This window comes from Pan paniscus, chromosome 2 (assembly GCF_029289425.2).
Source record: "Pan paniscus chromosome 2, NHGRI_mPanPan1-v2.0_pri, whole genome shotgun sequence".
NCBI classification, from domain to species: domain Eukaryota; kingdom Metazoa; phylum Chordata; class Mammalia; order Primates; family Hominidae; genus Pan; species Pan paniscus.
The window spans coordinates 75,750,757-75,768,199 of record NC_085926.1 but is presented as its reverse complement, the minus strand read 5'-3'; the positions used below and the strand labels follow the sequence as shown (position 1 = coordinate 75,768,199).

Below are 17,443 nucleotides of genomic sequence, written 5' to 3'. Positions count from 1 at the left end.
AACTTTACTGAAACAGCGCTGGAACAAGCAGCGATAGTTAACCAGGTAGTCTGGAACTGCCATAGTACTCACTGCAAGTAAAGGGAAACTGAAATTAATGAAGCAGACAAACCTCTCCCCAGGTCATGGCACCAGAAATGTTGATGGCTGATGTAATACCTTGGTTCTTATCTTCTTAGTTTAAAAGAATTTAAACAAGAGACACACAGCAAAAGAAGTACAGCATAATTTATTGCAAAAAAAAAGAGAATATTTTGAAAATTAAGTGCAGAATAGACGGTACAGTCTGAGAAAGAGATTCCAGGGCAGCCTGCTCATAAAAGTGAGACAGCATTAATTATTGCTGGAGAAACCCTCTTTATGGGAGTTTTGCATGATTATTTCATAAGAAGGTGGAAAGAAGTGTTATAGTAAGCATGTTCTGACTGGTCTTCTGGGTACACATGTGCAGTAGCTGTACATACTTGTGCATACATTGCATGCCTCACTAGCATCTTAAATCTCCACCCAGGAATGTGTTTTTTACTATTAAAATGAACAAAGGGTCAGCTTGAGGACAGATAAAATCAAAATGCACATGCTCTGCAGAAGTAAAAGTCCCTACTGAAGATAGCGGGTTTCAAATGACCCCAAGTGCTTCACATCTTAAAAGTTGCTCCTGTAAAGCTGGAACACTATCTGTTCCTGAGGTATCAGGTCCCATTTGTGGCTCTGAGCCACTGGCAAGCCAGGCCTGACTTGAGATGAGACCAATGATTTCAAGTGTAAAATGCCTAAATAGTAACTTCAGGTTGCATTTTGGAGCTTGTCCACTTAAATGGGTTGATGAAAATGGCTCACAAGACTCACGCCTCAGAAATGGGGTTTTTTCCTTTGCTCTTAGCAGATTTTATGCAACCCAATAATTAACCTTTCTGATGCCTAGACTTTCACATTCGTGAAAAAGGCGCCATTGAAAGTGACCTTTCCAGGAAGCCACAGCCCTTGTCACCCCTGCAGAGCTCTGAAGCTGCTCACAAGCAGGCCAGGTGGAAGATTTCTCTCAAAAACGATTGAGTGCGTGCTCTGGCTAGAGAAAAAAGAGGGCTGCGGCACTATGGACAGTGTCTTGGACATCAGGAAATTTTTCACGCAGTTTAGGAAAGAAGGCAGCGCCCTGGGCTGCAGAAGATGTACTGCTCTGGAAAGAACCCTGGGTGCAACTGAAAGAGGAACCTGAGAAGGATAGGGCCAAGCAGGTGAGGACAACCCGCCCGATTTGGGAAAAGGTAAGGTATCTTCGTAGGGTAATACCCTCCTCAATGCTCAGCCCAGACCTGCCCTCCAGGTGCACCTCTGTACTCACTCTCCTTGCAAAGAGTCGGCAGAGCATCAGAACTCAGCAGTGCTTTGGGCACCGGGAAGTCCACACCGCTCTGCCCCTCCCTCCAGGGCTATGGACCCCGGATCATGGTACATGCTGGGATTATAGCTCTGAAGCTTACCGACACACAGGCTGAGAGTAGTTAACGGACTACAGCTCCCAGCATATTAGGTGGGGTGGGTACCACTCTGCCCCTTCTTCCAGGGCTGCGCCTCGCCCTGGAGCCTGGTGCATGCTGGGATTGTAGTCCTGTAGCCCTTTGACCAAAGGGTTGGGAGTGTTTATGAGAATGCATCTTCCAACAATCCTAGGGAGGGGCGCACAGCCCTGCCTCTTCCTCCAGTGACGCGCACTTTCCCGGAGCCCGGTGCATGCTAGGATTGTAGTGCTGCAGCCCTGTGACCAAAGGGCTGGGAGTGTTTATGAGACTGCATCTCCCAGCAAGACCAGCGAGATGCACGGAGCCTCGTCCCTTCCTCTAGTGATTAGCGCACTCTCCCTGAGCCTGGTGCATGCCGGGATTGCAGCGCTGCAGCCCTGTGACCAAAGAGGTTTGTTATAGTTATCTGTGAAGTATTCAACAAATTACTTTACTTCATTATTACTGGAAGCCAGAAGCTCAGTTGTGTTCATTTTTTGGATTTTATATCAGTGAGATTGTGTAATATGTATACTTTTACATCTACTTTCTTCTATGCAACATTATATTTATGATATTAATTCATGATATTGCAGATAGCTATAGTTTATTTAAAAATTATTTTTTACACTGTGGTAAAGTATACATAAAATTAACCATTTTAGCTATTTTAAGTGTGCAGCTCAGAAAAATTAACTACTTTCACATTGTTTTGCAACTGTCATTACTAGTCATAGGGACCTTCTTTCAACTTGCAGAAACAAAACTCTGTACCCATTAAATAAGCTCCTTGTTACTCCCCCTCTAGCTCCTAGGAACCACTCTTCTATTTGGGTTTCTAGAATTTAACTACTCTAAGTATCTCATAAGTGGAATGATTCAGTATTTGTCCTTTTATGACTGGCTCATGTCACTTTGCACAATGTCCATAAGGTTCATGCATGACGTACCATGTGTCAGAATTTCCTTATTTTACATAGCTGAATAACATTCCACTGTAAGTATAAATCACATTTTATCTATTTATTCATTGATGGTAATTCAAACAACACTTGACTAATTCAAACACCTTTTTGGTGATGTGAGTAATGCTGCTATGAACCTAGGTGTATGTGTATTATTTTGTGTCTTTGCTTTCATATCTTTTGCTGCATACCCAGATGTGAAATTGCTGGATCATATGGTGATTTTATGTGTAAATTTTTTAGTTACTGTGTTGTTATTTTATAGCAGCTGCAGCATTTTACACTTCCACCAACAGTGTACAAGGATTCTAATTGCTCCACGTCCTCACCAACACTTCTGATTTTCTGTTTTGTTTTTTTTTTCTTTTGGTAGTAGCTATGCTGGTGGGTATTAAGTGATATGTCATTTGGGGTTAGATTTGCATTTCACTCATGATGAGTTTTGTTGAGCGACTTTTCATGTGCTTATTAGCCACTTTACATAATTTTTAGAGAAATGTCTGCTTAAGTTTTTGCCAATATTTTAAACAAGTAGTTTGTTTTACTGTTGCTGAATTGTTCTTTGCATATTCTGGATAGATTTCTATTCGTCAATTTTTCTTTTGTTTCTTGTGTTTTGGGTGTCCTGTTTAAAAAAAAAAAACTACCAAATCCAGTGTTATGACGTGTTTCCCCTATATTTTATTCTAAGAATTTTGTAGTTTTAGCCCTTACATTGAGGTATTTGATCCAGTTAGTTAATTTTTTCTTACAGTATAAGTGAAGGGCCCAGGTTCATTCTTTTACATGTGGGTACCTAATTTCCCCAGCACCAATCTTTGTGAAGACAGTTCTTGGCTGGGCGCGATGGCTCACACCTGTAATCCCAGCACTTTGGGAGGCCGAAGTGGGCGGATCACGAGGTCAGGAGATCAAGACCATCCTGGCTAGCAAGGTGTCCGCTGTGTTCCTGATCCAGTGAAGCACCCATTGTCACTCCCAATAGGGCTAAAGGCTTGCCATTGTTCCTGCACAGCTAAGTGCCTGGGTTCATCCTAATCAAGCTGAACACTAGTCACTGGGTTCCACGGTTCTCTTCCGTGACCCACAGCTTCTAATAGAGCTATAACACTCACCGCATGGCTCAAGATTCCATTCCTTGGAATCCGTGAGGCCAAGAGCCCCAGGTCAGAGAACAGGAGGCTTGCCACCATCTTGGAAGTGGTCTGCCAAAATTATGGAAGTGGCCCACCACCATCTTGGGAGCTCTGGGAGCAAGGACAGCCCCATGGTAACAGCACCTTAACTATGTGTCCCCAAGGACCTACAGATCACAGGGCAACAGGGGCTGTGAGGGAGTTGTCTGGATTTCCCAAGGTGGAGGAGGTAAAAGAGGAGATGGATCCCAAGCTCCTGCACCAGCACCAGCGAGAGACAAAGGCCCCGCCAAACGCCAGAAGCCACGCCCTCCTCTCTTCTCAAACTGTGTGCCTGATTGGGTGCTTCCCACACCAGCGCCACTGATTGAATAAAACACCAGGACCCATCCACCCGTGCCCCACCCCGGCCCCTACCCCACTCACCCTGAGCGTTAGTGCATTTTTGTTTGTTTCTTTGTTTTACTTTAAGTTTTGGGATACATGTGCAGAACGTGCAGGTTTGTTACATAGGTTTACATGTGCCATGGTGGTTTTCTGCACCTATCAACCTGCCATCTAGGTTTTAAGCCCCACATGCATTAGATATTTGTCCTAATGCTCTCCCTCCCCTTGACCCCAACCCCCTAACAGGCGCCAGTGTGTGATGTTTCCTTCCGGTGTACATGTGTTCTCACTGTTCAACTCCCACATATGAGTGAGAACATATGGTGTTTGGTTTCCTGTTCCTGTGTTAGTTTGCTGAGGATAATGGTTTCCAGCTTCACTCACGTCCCTGCAAAGGACATGAACTCATTCTTTTTTATGGCTGCATAGTATTCCATGGTGTATATGTGCCACATTTTCTTTTTCCAGTCTATCATTGATGGGCATTTGGGTTGGTTCCAAGTCTTTGCTATTGTAAACAGTGCTGCAATAAACGTAAATGTGCATGTGTCTTTATAGTAGAATGATTTATATTCCTTTGGATATATACCCAGTAATGGGATTGCTGGGTCAAATGGTATTTCTGCTTGTAGATACTTGAGGAATCACCACACTGTCTTCCACAATGGTTGAACTAATTTACACTCCCTCCAGCAGTGTAAAAACGTTTCTGTTTCTCCACAGCCTCACCAGCATCTGTTGTTTCCTGACTTTTTAATAATTGCCATTCCAACTGGCGTGAGATGGTATCTCATTGTGGTTTTGATTTGCCTTTCTCTAATAACCAGTGATGATGAGATTTTTTTTTTAATATTTGTTGGCCACATAAATGTCTTCTTCTTCTCTTTCTTCTCCTTCTTCTTCTTCTTTGAGACAAAGTCTTGCTCTGTCACCCAGGCTGGAATGCAGTGGCAGGATCTTGGCTCACTGCAACATCTGCTTCCCGGATTCAAGTGATTCTCCTGCTTCAGCCTCCTGAGAAGCTGGGATTACAGGCACCTGCCAATATACCTGGCTAATTTTTTGTGTTTTCAGTAGAGACGGGATTTCATCATGTTGGCCAGGCTGGTCTCAAACTCTTGACCTCATGATCCACCTGCCTCCACGTTCCAAAGTGCTGGGATTACAGGCATGAGCCACCACACTCAGTCAAATATCTTCTTTTGAGAAGAGTCTGTTCATATCCTCTGCCCGCTTTTTGATGGATTTTTTTTCTTGTGAATTCGTTTAAGTTCCTTGTAGATTCCGGATGTTAGACCTTTGTCAGATGGATAGATTGCAAAAATTTTCTCATTCTGTAGGTTGCCTTTCACTCTGATGATAGCTCCTTTTGCTGTGCAGAAGCTCTTTAATTAGATCTCATTTGTCAATTTTGGCTTTTGTTGCAATTGCTTTTGGTATTTTGGTCATGAAGTCTTTGCTCATGCCTGTGTCCTGAATGGTATTTCCTAGGTTTTCTTCTAGGGTTTTTATGGTTTGGGGTTTTACATTTAAGACTTTAATCCATCTTGAGATAATGTTTGTGTAAGGTGTAAGGAAGGGGTGCAGTTTCTGTTTTCTGCATATGGCTAGCCAGTTTTTTCAGCACCATTTATTAAATAGAAAATCTTTCCCCATTGCTTGTTTTTGTCAGGTTTGTCAAAGATCAGATGGTTGTAGATGTGTGGTGTTATTTCTGAGGTCTTTGTTCTGTTCCATTGGTCTATATATCTGTTTTGGTACCAGTACCGTGGTGTTTTGGTTACTGTAGCCTTGAAGTATAGTTTGACGTCTGGTAGCATGATGCCTCCAGCTTTGTTGTTTTTGCTTAGGATTGTCTTGGGTGGACAGGCAAACAGGCTCGAATAGTTGGGGTCACATGCCCAGAGTATCACAGCTAATTAAGAAGTGAGCTGAGACTTGAAATGTGCATGATCTTTCCCTTACCAGGATCTGTTGTGTCATGCATCTTAGCAGCTATTTAAGGGTAGGAAGTAGAACATTTGGACATCTTTTAAACAACTTATTAGGCATTTTCATAATGCAGGAAAGACCCTCATCCCATCCCTGAGCCCCTCTCTCACCAAGCTGCACCTCACTGCTGGCCACATCGTGGGGTGGCCATTATCAGGCAGGCCAGAATCAGGCCAGAATCAGGTGGGCAGTGGGGGCTGGGAATAAATAAGCAAGAATAATGTTGCCCATATTTGCTCATCTTAGAAAGGCTCCACAACCATTCTGTGTGAAGTGATTATTCCAGGGTAATTGTGCCCTGACTGTGCTGCATCTCAGTCTGACTTGTCTTTTTGAAAATCACTGGATTACTCTCATTAATGGGGGTATTTCTGTTTCTATTTGAAAATGGCCAACTGTCCTCTGCAGGTGTCCTGATTTGGTTTGCTAGTTTACACCCTGAAGGTAGCAGTGAGAAAATGTTTTGGTCACATCAGAATACCTATTCTCAGCTGGAGTAGATATAGAAATTTCTTAATAATATCTAACCGTTTTCTCAATAACCATTATATTTAACAGTGATAACCGGAGGGCAGAGAGGGACACAGATGACACAATCTTTGAAGTTTAATTTGGTTATAAGGTTTTTTGTTCTTGTTTTGTTTTGCTTTGTTTTTGGATACAAGGTCTTGCTCTGGTGCCCAGGCTGGAGGGCAGTGGCACAATCATCACTCATAATTTGGTTGTAACTGTTCTTTAAAAAATATTTTTGGCTGAGTTTGGTAGCTCACACCTGTAATGTAAACAATTTGGGAGGCCAAGGTGGGATGATCGCTGGATCCTATGAGTTCAAGACCAGTTTGGGCAATATAAGTAGGCTCAGCCTCTACAAAAAAATTTTTTAATTGGCTGGGTGTAGCATTGCATGCCTGTAGTGTAGTCCTAGCTATTTGAGAAGCTGATGTGAAAGGATCACTCGAGCCTAAGAGTTTGAGGCCGCACTGACCCATGATTCAGCCACTGCACTGACAGACAGATGTGTGTGTGTGTGCATGTGTGTGTATAATCAATATGGATGTGAAAAAAATTCAAGCCCGGGAGAAAAGTGAAAGCCCATAGTGGGGGATGTGGAGAAAGGTGAGTGCGGCTCCAGCAACTCAGTGAAACTTGGTTTTCCATCTTGAAGAATTGCCCATACACACCGAAACCATAGCCTAGAACATGCCAGTTATCACACTACACCTGCTGGGATACCACTATGTACCCTTTTTAAAAAAATAAAATCTTTCACCTAAGAGAAGCAGAAGAGAAAAGGAGGGTTTCACATCTAAAGCCTTCATTTTCTTTATGAAACAACAGCCACTTGTCATTTGAGTTGTCCAAAGGCGACTGACAGCACTAATACACTTAATGAATCAACCAGGAAAAATGGGCCTCTCGGGTGAGGAGGAGGCACAATAGTAACTAAACCCAATCCATTCTCAGCTTTACATGGTGCCCGTATCTTAAGAAGTGGTGTTAGCCATGTGAACCGTTTTCACTGGACAAGGCCAGAAGAAAGAACATTTAGTACAACACAATCATGAGGCTGCAAGTCAAACTGGTAGTGGGAGCATGCACAAGGCTTCAGCGGCTGAGACACTGGTGGCTACCCTTGGGTGTCACTTAAAACTTCGAGGTGAAGGACATTTTTTTTCCAATTGGCTCAGGGAAACTAATAAACATTAGAATAGAAATTTGTTTTTCTTTTCAAAATTTCTAAGACATAGAGGACTCTCTAAACACTCCAAAAGACATTCAGATATACATGCAGCTGAGGACCTGCCTGCTCTGCGGAGGGATGGCTGAGCAGCAGCCACCAGCTGTAATAGCTTTAAACTTCTCCTCTCACAGGGACAGGCCACTCCCACACACACCGGTTACTTCATAGGCTGTGGCCCTCAGATGCACCTGGGGGACTTCTTTCCTCCCATCTCATTAGCTCTCCAAGACAGTTCATCTCACTCTAAAAGCTACACTAGGATGGTGAGTTGTAGACTCTCCTCCATTCTCCCAGTGCAGTGTGACTTCCAGAGAGTGCTCCCCCATCCTCTTACCTCAACTGATGTGAAAAGGGCCAGTGCCTGGGCAGTTAGATGTTCAGTGACCTCACAGGTCCAGCATGCCCAGGGCCTGGCCCCACAGCCTGGCACCTCTCCCCTACCTGGCCTTCATGCCGGCCTTTTCTCTTCTGTCACCAATGTCAGGTGACATTCACCTGTGCCACACTCTCATGAGCGTGGTAAGTGATGGGTGGGTAAACCCCAGCTGAGTGCCTGTGACTCTACCCTCTTACCTTTCACTCAAGTGACATTATAAGCATAATTTTACATTTGATTTCATTTATGCATAATCTTTTCTTATAACATTTCTGGCAACAGCCCTCACAACCAAAGGAGACTGGGTTACAGAACACATGGGCAAGGCTGGGGTAGCAGGTTTCACTTACTTTATTCCAATGTGAAATGAAGATGTGATGGTTTAAAACCAAGACAAAGTTGTTTATCAGCTGTGGGGTTGCTACACTTGCTAGCTCATGCTCACTTCCTTTGAAACAAGGAATCTGGAGAGACTATATTCATAAGTAGCTCTTTGCAAAACCCCAGGCAGAAGCCCCAGTCAGACACAGCTCCCTCAGGCTCTCAGGGCAGCAACTTCCTCCTCCATGTTGGGCTCTGCCAGCAGGCAAGGGAAGAGCTCCCTCAGGCTCTCAGGGCAGCAACCTCCTCCTCCATGTTCGGCTCTGACAGCAGGCAAGGGAAGAGCTCCCTCAGGCTCTCAGGGCGGCAACCTCCTCCTCCATGTTGGGCTCTGACAGCAGGCAAGGGAAGCAGCATAGGCAGCAGGGGACAGGAAGCCACCCGGGGCCATAGGGATCCCCAAATGCCCCAGAGCTATTCTCTGTAGAAAGGGCTGTGTGGCAAGGACCAGGTATGGAGCTGGGTTCCACAGAGAGGTGACAACCACTTCTGTATCTCTAAATTTCCCCCGGGGCCCATGATCCAGCCCTGCTTTCCCCCAGGCCCTTCACCCACCCTGCCCCCACTGTGTGTTAGGCAGCTCAGGTTAAAATGGGAGAAAAATGTATTCAGATTGTAGCCTCCAAGTTTTCCCATCTGGGCTGCAGAGAGTAGGGAAGGAAGTCGGGGCCTGTGGCGGTGCCTTTTGCTGTGCCTGAGGGCAGGAAGGCCAGGGCTGGGCACATGGATGTCTCCGGGACCACCACTGCTGACTCCCTCCCCCTCACCTGGAGCTACAACCAGGCCAGGCTATCACGATTAATAAAACCACTGCAGCTCTCATCCTGTCACAAAACTAATGTGCACCCAACCCCAGCCCTACACAGATCCCTAGCTTCCTATCCCAGAACACAGAAAATCCTCTTATCTTTTTTACTTAAAACCTGGACTTTAAGCCAGATTGGGCCTGGGGATAGTGGCAGCAAAAGCAACGGCCAGATGTATACAATCCAGATGTATACACTCAAGGGCACAGGCACATTCCACACTTGCTGAAGAATGAGAGGCCTGAGAGGCACCTGTTTCCTAGCTGCTAACTGATGTCCACACACCCCATTCACGTGTCTTCATTTAGGCCTCTGAATCATGTATTTGTTCAGCCAGTGCAAACACATCTTCTGGGGGGCATCATTAATTGCAGCACCAACCCCACTTGTTTTGGGAGGGAGTCAGGAGGAATCTGGTCAGCTCCTAATCCCCCAGGACAAAGGTGCTGCCCCCTTTTCAGCACTCACATCCAGCAGCATCATCTCGGGATGGTTTTTCAAACACAAGTAGCATGAGGTAGCAAGCATGCTGTTAAAGGCTCAGGGCCATAGGCAGCTGGCTGCTGGAGAAGCAGCACAGGGCAGGCACATCTGTGGGTGGCACCATGACAAGCCAAGGCAGCCACAGCCCCTACCCACAACAGCCCCAGCCCAGATGGCATTCAAATCTTCCCGGATAGTATTGGGGTTCCCGATGCCCATCACTCCCCTGCTCATTAGCACTGCCTTGTGTTGGTTACTCAGGGACTAAGGAGAGGGGGTGGGGGTGTAGGTCCAGGGTGGGCACTGCCTCGCAGCCAGAGTCCACCTGACTGCAGGCCAGCAAGCAAGCCCAAGCAGCTCAGCTCTAGACACTTAGCCTCACCACCTCCGGCTACATTTTCTATGTATACTTTATGCAAAGGTAGAAAAAGAGGTCAGTATTAGCTGTTGTGACATAAAAGTCTATGCCCCATTAAGACCTTCTTAAAATGCTGTTGTCTTAAGCCCTCTTTCTTCTAATAAAATTTATACAAATACACACATACAAGCTGAAACTACTATAAATGAAATATTAGGATTTTTTAAACCCATAAACAAACACTAAAACAGTCACTGTTTGAATGCAGAGAAGGTGGGAGTCTAAAGCAGCTGACCCCAAAACAGCCTTACCAAGCCCAAGGCCAGGCCAGGCAGTCTGAACACTACAAGGTCACGTGATGGTCACAGAGGATGACAGCTCCCATGAGTATTCTCAGGCACTGTGTTAGCTTCTCACTCACAGAGTCTCAGAATGCCTCCTCACCAATACCCTGTGAGGGAAGGCCCCACCTCACTAGAGCACAAGAGGTTCCTGAGCTCTTCCCAGAAAATGGTTATCAAAGGGTGGAGCTGGGGGAAGCCCAGACAGAACAAGTGAGTCCCCAGGGTCTCCTTAACCTCCCTCAGCTCCTCCACATGCGGCCCTGAGGGAAAGTGAGCGGCCTCCTAACCCCTTTGATAGGGTTCCAGTACTGCAGGTCTGGACTTCCTCATTTTCTGGAACCATAGGAGGTGACAATGCAAACCCAGGCCCCTTATTTGCCATCCCTCAATGCCAGGCCAGGCCCAGAGCCCTGTGCTGACACAGCCCAGGGGAGGCTCGAGGCCCACCTCAGCACAGTCACCAATAGCGTAATGAGATGAGCAAGGAGGTGCAAGTAGGCACAAATCCCCATGGACATGGCCTCAGGCATGTTCCACAGGCTCAGGGTCTCCCTGATGAGCTCACAGCCCTCCTTCAGGGAGCCTGCAGAGCACACCCCCAGGGAGCAGTGCTCAGATGAGCAGGCAGACCCCAGATCCCCCACCCCAGGATGCTCTGTTCCACTTTGCAGGGCTGCTGCATTGGCCAGTCCCCACTGCTTTCTGGTGGGATGTTTGAATTGAAGTGAATGTTGAAAGGCATACAGCTGACGGAGCTGACTGCCTTGCAGATGTTGTAAATCACTTCCTGGCTCCACGGGTCAGCTGTGGAGACACAGCTTGATTGGAGGTAGCCCCACTCCACCATCAGTGGTGCTGGGCTGCCCTGATCTGCACCTTCCAGCTCCTTGCTGAGATGTCTTCATGCTTCTCTAAGGGACTGGGTCACGAGACACCCCTGGGAAGGCCCAGCTGGCAGAATAGGCTGGACACTCTCCCTCAGCCTCCCCAGCAGCCCAGCTTGTGCTGTCACCTGTGCTGATGATCTCACTTCTCTATCTTAATAACAGCACTGATAACTTTTAAGCCCTAGCAAGCTGAAACTGCAAGACAAATGATCTTCTGCCTTAGAAGAGCTATGGTTGGGCAGTGTGTGCCCAGGTGAGAGCCCTGTGGTTGTTAATAGAAGTAGGGAGCTGGATGGGCCTGGCCCCATAGCCTAGTGGAAAGTAGGGCCCTCTCCTTCCAGAGCATCAACATCTTAGAGGCTGGAAAAAGGTGCTTGGGTGGGCTGCCAAGAAGCAGAAGGCTAGAAGGCTTTGCAAGGAACCCCAACAGACTTAAAGGTGCCTGAGAGGGCTGGGCTTATTCCAGCTTTCTTTGCTTTCATCCTGTTAGCAAGAAAAACTGCTCCCAGATGGCAGGTGGGCCTGAGGCTGCCAGTCACTCACCAGGGGCTATAGGTGCCTTGATTGTGGCTGTTTCTTGAAGCAGCTGCTCAGGCCGGTTATTGCAGAGCAGTTCCCTCATTATCCACAGGTCCTTGTTCCAGCCCCGCTCTGCAAAGGGACTAGGGAGGGACTAGGCAAGGACTCAGCCTGTGCCCCACAACCTGCTCTGAGATATCTCTTTTGTTACTTCCTCATGGACAGCCTCAAACTTCCAAATGAACAGACCAGCATGGAGCCTCCAGGAAAGTGCATAGAATTCTGTCTGGTACCCAGAGGGAAGGGGGTTCCCAGTGAGGGCAGGACCAGGCTTCATGCACCTCTTCAGGAATGTTCTCCTCATAGTCCAGCCTCAAGGTGTGCATCCTCTGTGTGCATGGAGTCCATGGCAGGCTCTGCCTGGGGAGCTGTCCAGCTGCACACCTGCAATGTGGTGGTGATCCTCTTGAATGGGTGGTTCTGGGCCCCATGGCTGGCAGCAGAGAGGGAGATGTTCAGCCACCAAGCCCAGAGCCCTGCCACAGGCTTCTGTGAGGCCTCCAACTGCTCTGGGTTCTTGCCCTGAGAGGCTGCCCTGAAGTCAGACAGAAGCAGGTGGGCCTCTCTTCCAGGGCTGCTCTCTCCTCCACTGACAGCTCCCTAGAGGGGGACTCAGACAGCGGGGACAGATTCTTCAGGCAGAAGCACTGGAGTTTAGGCTGGCCAGTTCATTCCATACCCCCACATGACATGACACAAGGCAGAGGCTGTGGGACAAAGGCATTGCCTTTTCTTCTGGCGTGAGGAATGGCTTAGGAAGCAGGGGATGGTGGGGCTGGGGTTGAGTGATGGGCTGTGGGCCACAAGGAGTGGGTGGGCACTGAGCAAGTGTCCTGGTTGTCTGTCCACAGACCCAGAACGAGTGGCATCCCAGGAGCCTGTGAGGGGCTTGCAGAGACTTACTGGTTCCAGTAAAAGCCCCATGTGGATGCAGTAATGCTGCCTGATGGTCCTTGGCTGTAATAACAAACAGGTACATGAGGTACCCATGCATCTTGAAGCTCTCAGGGAGTGGGTTCCAGCTGCTCATGGTAGGCACTTTTAGTCACTGAATGTGCTTCAGGTATGTCCAAGCTTGATTAAGCCAGGCATCTTGCTGTGAGGCCCTCCACTTTACTAAGGACACTCTTCCTTGCTCCCCCTGGAAGTTGGACCTTCCAGTTCTGGTTCTGGAGACACGATGGCCCCTCCAGGACCCCTGGGAGAATGTGCTCTGGTGACACACAGTTGATGGGGCCCATTTCCAAGCCATTCTTCCATTTCCCACTGTTTGAGGGACCCGAGGCCCATGACAAGCACACAGCCACCCAAGGCCAGCTGTCTGCACCTAAATGTGATGCTTGTCTGGATGTCTCAGGGCCAGAACCCTCCAGGTGAGATGGCCTGGTCCTCACCACCTGGCCTCCGTGCTTCCTTTTCCTCTGTTCAATCCTGGCCCCAATGCCTCCCTCAACTCTCAGGTCACCATTGGAGAAGATGCTCAGGAAGAACAAGCAGCTGCAGTTAACCCTGCTGAAGGTGGCAGATGGGTCCAGGCTCTTGAGCTCGTCTTGGACATGGAACATGTGGATGCAGGCTTTGAGCAGTGTGTGTAGCTCTTTCAGGAAGGAAGGGAAAAGGGTGTTACCAGGGTCCTACACCCTGGAACTACCCTTCTCGGACAGTAAATAGTTGGCAGGGTGCGGTCATGTGTGATTTTAGTTTTCAACTTTAGGCTTTCATTTTCAAATTCCACAATAAACACATAAGATGGGGTTCTGGTTTCAACACACACACACACAAACACACACACACACATTCTCTCTATATATATGTCTCTTTCTGTCTCTCTCTCTCTCTCTCCCCTTCCTGCTAGTGGGCAAGGATCCTTGTTAACAAGAAACCTGCCAAATGCCCCTGAAGCACAGGCAGGTCTTGGGGAGCCACAAGGCCAATTCCTCTTTGTGCACTAGTGTCTTGGGTAGGCATAGCCTTCAGAGCTTTGGGGCCTCCACAACCTTGCCCTGCTGTCCAGGGGCAGCCCTCATGCAAGGGTGTCCTAAGAACTTTTCAGGACCCCCAAGTTCAGCACTGTCTTCCAATGTGTGTTTCACGATATTTTAATGGTGGTTCTTTTGGGAAAAAGGAAAGGTTCTGTGATCAATTATGGGACACATTGAGCTACAGATCTTTTTTACAATTGCTCTTAACAAGCAGGTAGACCCGGAGAACATGAGTAGCTTCCCCGTAGGTAACTTGAGTGCATGAGAACTTTTGCTTTACAACCATGCCAATCTCACCTCAGCAGTTGGCAGTGCTGCACTGGGCAGACTTCCCTACTCAAAGGCTGTGAAGCTTTTCTTTCTTTTTTTTTAATACATTATTTTTCTTTATAGAATTTTATTGGGCTGATATCAAGCCTGGCTTGGTACTGCCTGATATTTTTTAGAATCAGAACCATGTTCTTTAACTCACGGGTTGTGAAGTTAGAAGGTGCTGGTGTGACAGCCTGAGAAGCAGAGCTGCGCTCCACTCCCACCTTCATGTGCTCATCTGACGCAGAGCCCTCAGAGGAGTGGGGAAGTGCTTCCTGGCCCTGCTTCTGGGGGCCGTCCCCAAGGCAGTCCACCCAACTTCCAAAACAGCCTTCCCTCACGCACAGCCCTGAGCCCTCCTGCCCCTCCTCAATGTTGCACATCTCTGAGAAGTGGTCCAGCATGTTGCTGTCCAGGGGCAGTGAGAAGCAGGTGCAGTGACACATGTCTTCACGGACCATGAGCACCGGGTAAATCTCCTGCACAATCTCCTTGGGGGACACCTTCAGGGAGAAAGCCCCAACAACTGATGGCATGCCACATGGCAGAAAGCAATGACTTACCCTTTCCCCATCCCAAAGTCCTGAGAATCATGCCAAAAATCCTTGGTTTCCCACTTTTTAAATATTTTAAAATTAAAATCCCAGGTTCCGTGTATACATGCCATGCCCACCTGCACCTGTGTATGTGTATGTGTGTGTGTGTGTGCACGCGCGCAGGACTGAGCCTGGCCCATTGACTATTCCTGTAGACCGAGAAAAATCCCTTTGCAGAGTAAGGGGAGATGGAAGAAACGAGGGAGAGAAAATGGCAGCCTTGCCTCCTCCCTTGCCCAGCGCTAAGGTCCCCAGGGCAAATGGCTTTTGCCTTCAACTTCACCTTAACAACATACAAAATATATCCATTTTTACTTCCCTCACTTTCTTAACATTACAAATTGTATCCTTATATATGATGTGTATTTTCACAGAGATTTAAGAATTTAATGCACCATTATAGTAGAAAATTGTATATCTGTGTATATATTTACATTGAACAGAGAGCTTTATATTTTCATGTGGTTTTATGATGCGGTCCAGCATCATTTAATTTTTCAACATAATTAACTATCTTTAGCATTTTTTTTCCTAGGGTTATTCTAGTAGTTAACAACCTTAGCTTTTTTATTTTAATCTTTGAAAGTCTTTATTTTTTTCTAATTTTTGAAATACAATATTTCCCAGATCAATTATTATTGGTTGCTAGTATTTTTTGTTTCATCGCTTTGAAATGTGGACAGTTCTCAGCATCCCCGCTTTTTCTCCGAAATGTTTATGCCATTTTCTCCCTCTATTCTTTTTAAAAGACTCTATCTCTGAATGTATTGGTCTACTTGATGGTGTCCAGTAAGTCTTATATTTCACCCGCATTTTTCCCATTCTTTAAAATATTAGTTTCCAGGACTCAATATTTGTGAATAATATATGTTCAATTTTCTTTTTTCTGCTCCACTGTTTGCTGTTGTGTCTCTGTAGTGAATTTATAAAACTCAGTTATTATATTCTTCAACTCCATGATTTCTGTTGCGTTTTTAAAAATAGTTTTTATCTCTTTGTTGACATCTTATTTTGCTCAATCATTATTTTAAAATTTCACTCAGTTGTCTCTTTTTGTTATATTTTTGTTCATTGAGAATGCTTAAGATGATTATTTTAAGTTCTCTATCAGATATGCAAAAATCTTTATTTGTTAAAATTCAGTTTCTGGATATTTAAGTTTTTCTTCCAATGGGGAATATTTTCTGCCTTCTCTGTGTGCCTTGTGATTTTTTTTAAAGAGATCTGGGGATCTATACAGCACTCATCAAATCTAGCATTTAAAGACTGGCTCAGTAAAGGGGGATACCGACAGCAATAGTCCAGGCTATAGATTCTAGGTGCTTCACAAACACATTCCCAAATATATTTTCTCTGGACTTGGGTGTGTTTCCAAGTTAAAGAGAAGTTTTTTTCAATGTACTTTAGATTCTATTGTCAATTTTCTTCCCCAGTTGACTGTCTGTGGTATTGCAGTTTCTCTAGTGCTGCAACAAGCACTCATCTTTCTTCTCAACAGACACAAACTGTCATCTATATGACTCCATCATGTCCTTGAGCACTCCACATAAGGAGAGACAGAATCTAGTCATTAGACAATTTATCAAAAAGCCAAACATTTCAACATATATTCTACTGTTTTAATTCTCTCCTGAAGGAGATACTGGGAGTTGGGCATTTTCTGATTAGCCCAGTTACTATTCTTGGTGAAAAAAGAAACTGTAGTGGACAGTCTGTAAGCCAGACTTGATTACCTATCTGCAGCAATGAAAAAAAGTTTACAAGAGAAAAACAAAAAACCCTATTAAAGGTCACGGACAAGGCCAGAGTTTGAATATGGTGTGGGAATCTCTGCTCCAGTGAAAATTGTTTTGGAAAAAGCTAATTTTATTTTTCTTGCCGTAACACAGGAGCATTTCCTCTCTTATGCTTCTTCAACTCTGCAATCATCCAAGGCTTTTTCTCTCCCTCCCAGAATCTTCCAATGCATTCGCACTGAGAGCCAAATTCCTCCCACAACCTTGCGAGAACAGAAATGATCTGAACAGTTTGTCATTGCATTTGGGGATATGGGAAAATCTCTGCACACCTCTGGAGACCCTTATGCCATTTTTTATAAATCTGTTGTACCTCAAATCAGAAGTGTGTGAGGGGAGATGTGGAGGCATCGGGATTTGCGCGCCTGGGGCTCTCCCACAGGGGGCTTTCGTGAGCCAGGGAGCGAGGGCCGTCCCCGTGCGCCAGCCCAGCCAGGCCGCGCCGGCAGAGGGGATCTCCCAACCTGCCCCGGCACGCGGGGATTTTGCCTACGCTGCCCCGGCTCCTCCGGAAGGGGCGCTCTCCCACCCTCAGACTCCTCGGTGGCCTCCGCAGCCGGGCAAATGCCGGGAGGACCGGGACCCGCAGCGCCACGGCCCGCCGGGCCCTTGCGCGGTGGGACAGCCTGGGCCCGCTCAAGCGGGGCCACAGGGCCAAGGTGTGCTTGCGCCACCCACGTCCCAGGGGAGTCCGTGGTGGGGCTGGGGCCGGGGTCCCCAGGTCGCCGGGGCGGCGTGGGAACCCCAAGCGGGGGCAGCTCCACCTCCCCAGCCCGCGCCCCCGGAGGCCTCCGCGCGGCAGGGGCAGATGCAAGGCATC

At 46.9% G+C, this 17,443-nt stretch overlaps 1 long non-coding RNA gene across 1 annotated transcript; it reads left to right on the top strand.

Moving 5' to 3' along the window:
• The first annotated feature begins 273 nt into the window (after nucleotides 1-273).
• LOC129397414 (uncharacterized) lies at nucleotides 274-17,096 on the top strand. Its single transcript, XR_008624768.2, has 3 exons — nucleotides 274-1,914; nucleotides 12,789-12,910; nucleotides 13,398-17,096. It is a non-coding gene; the product is annotated as an uncharacterized LOC129397414 (long non-coding RNA).
• The last annotated feature ends 347 nt before the right edge of the window (nucleotides 17,097-17,443 follow it).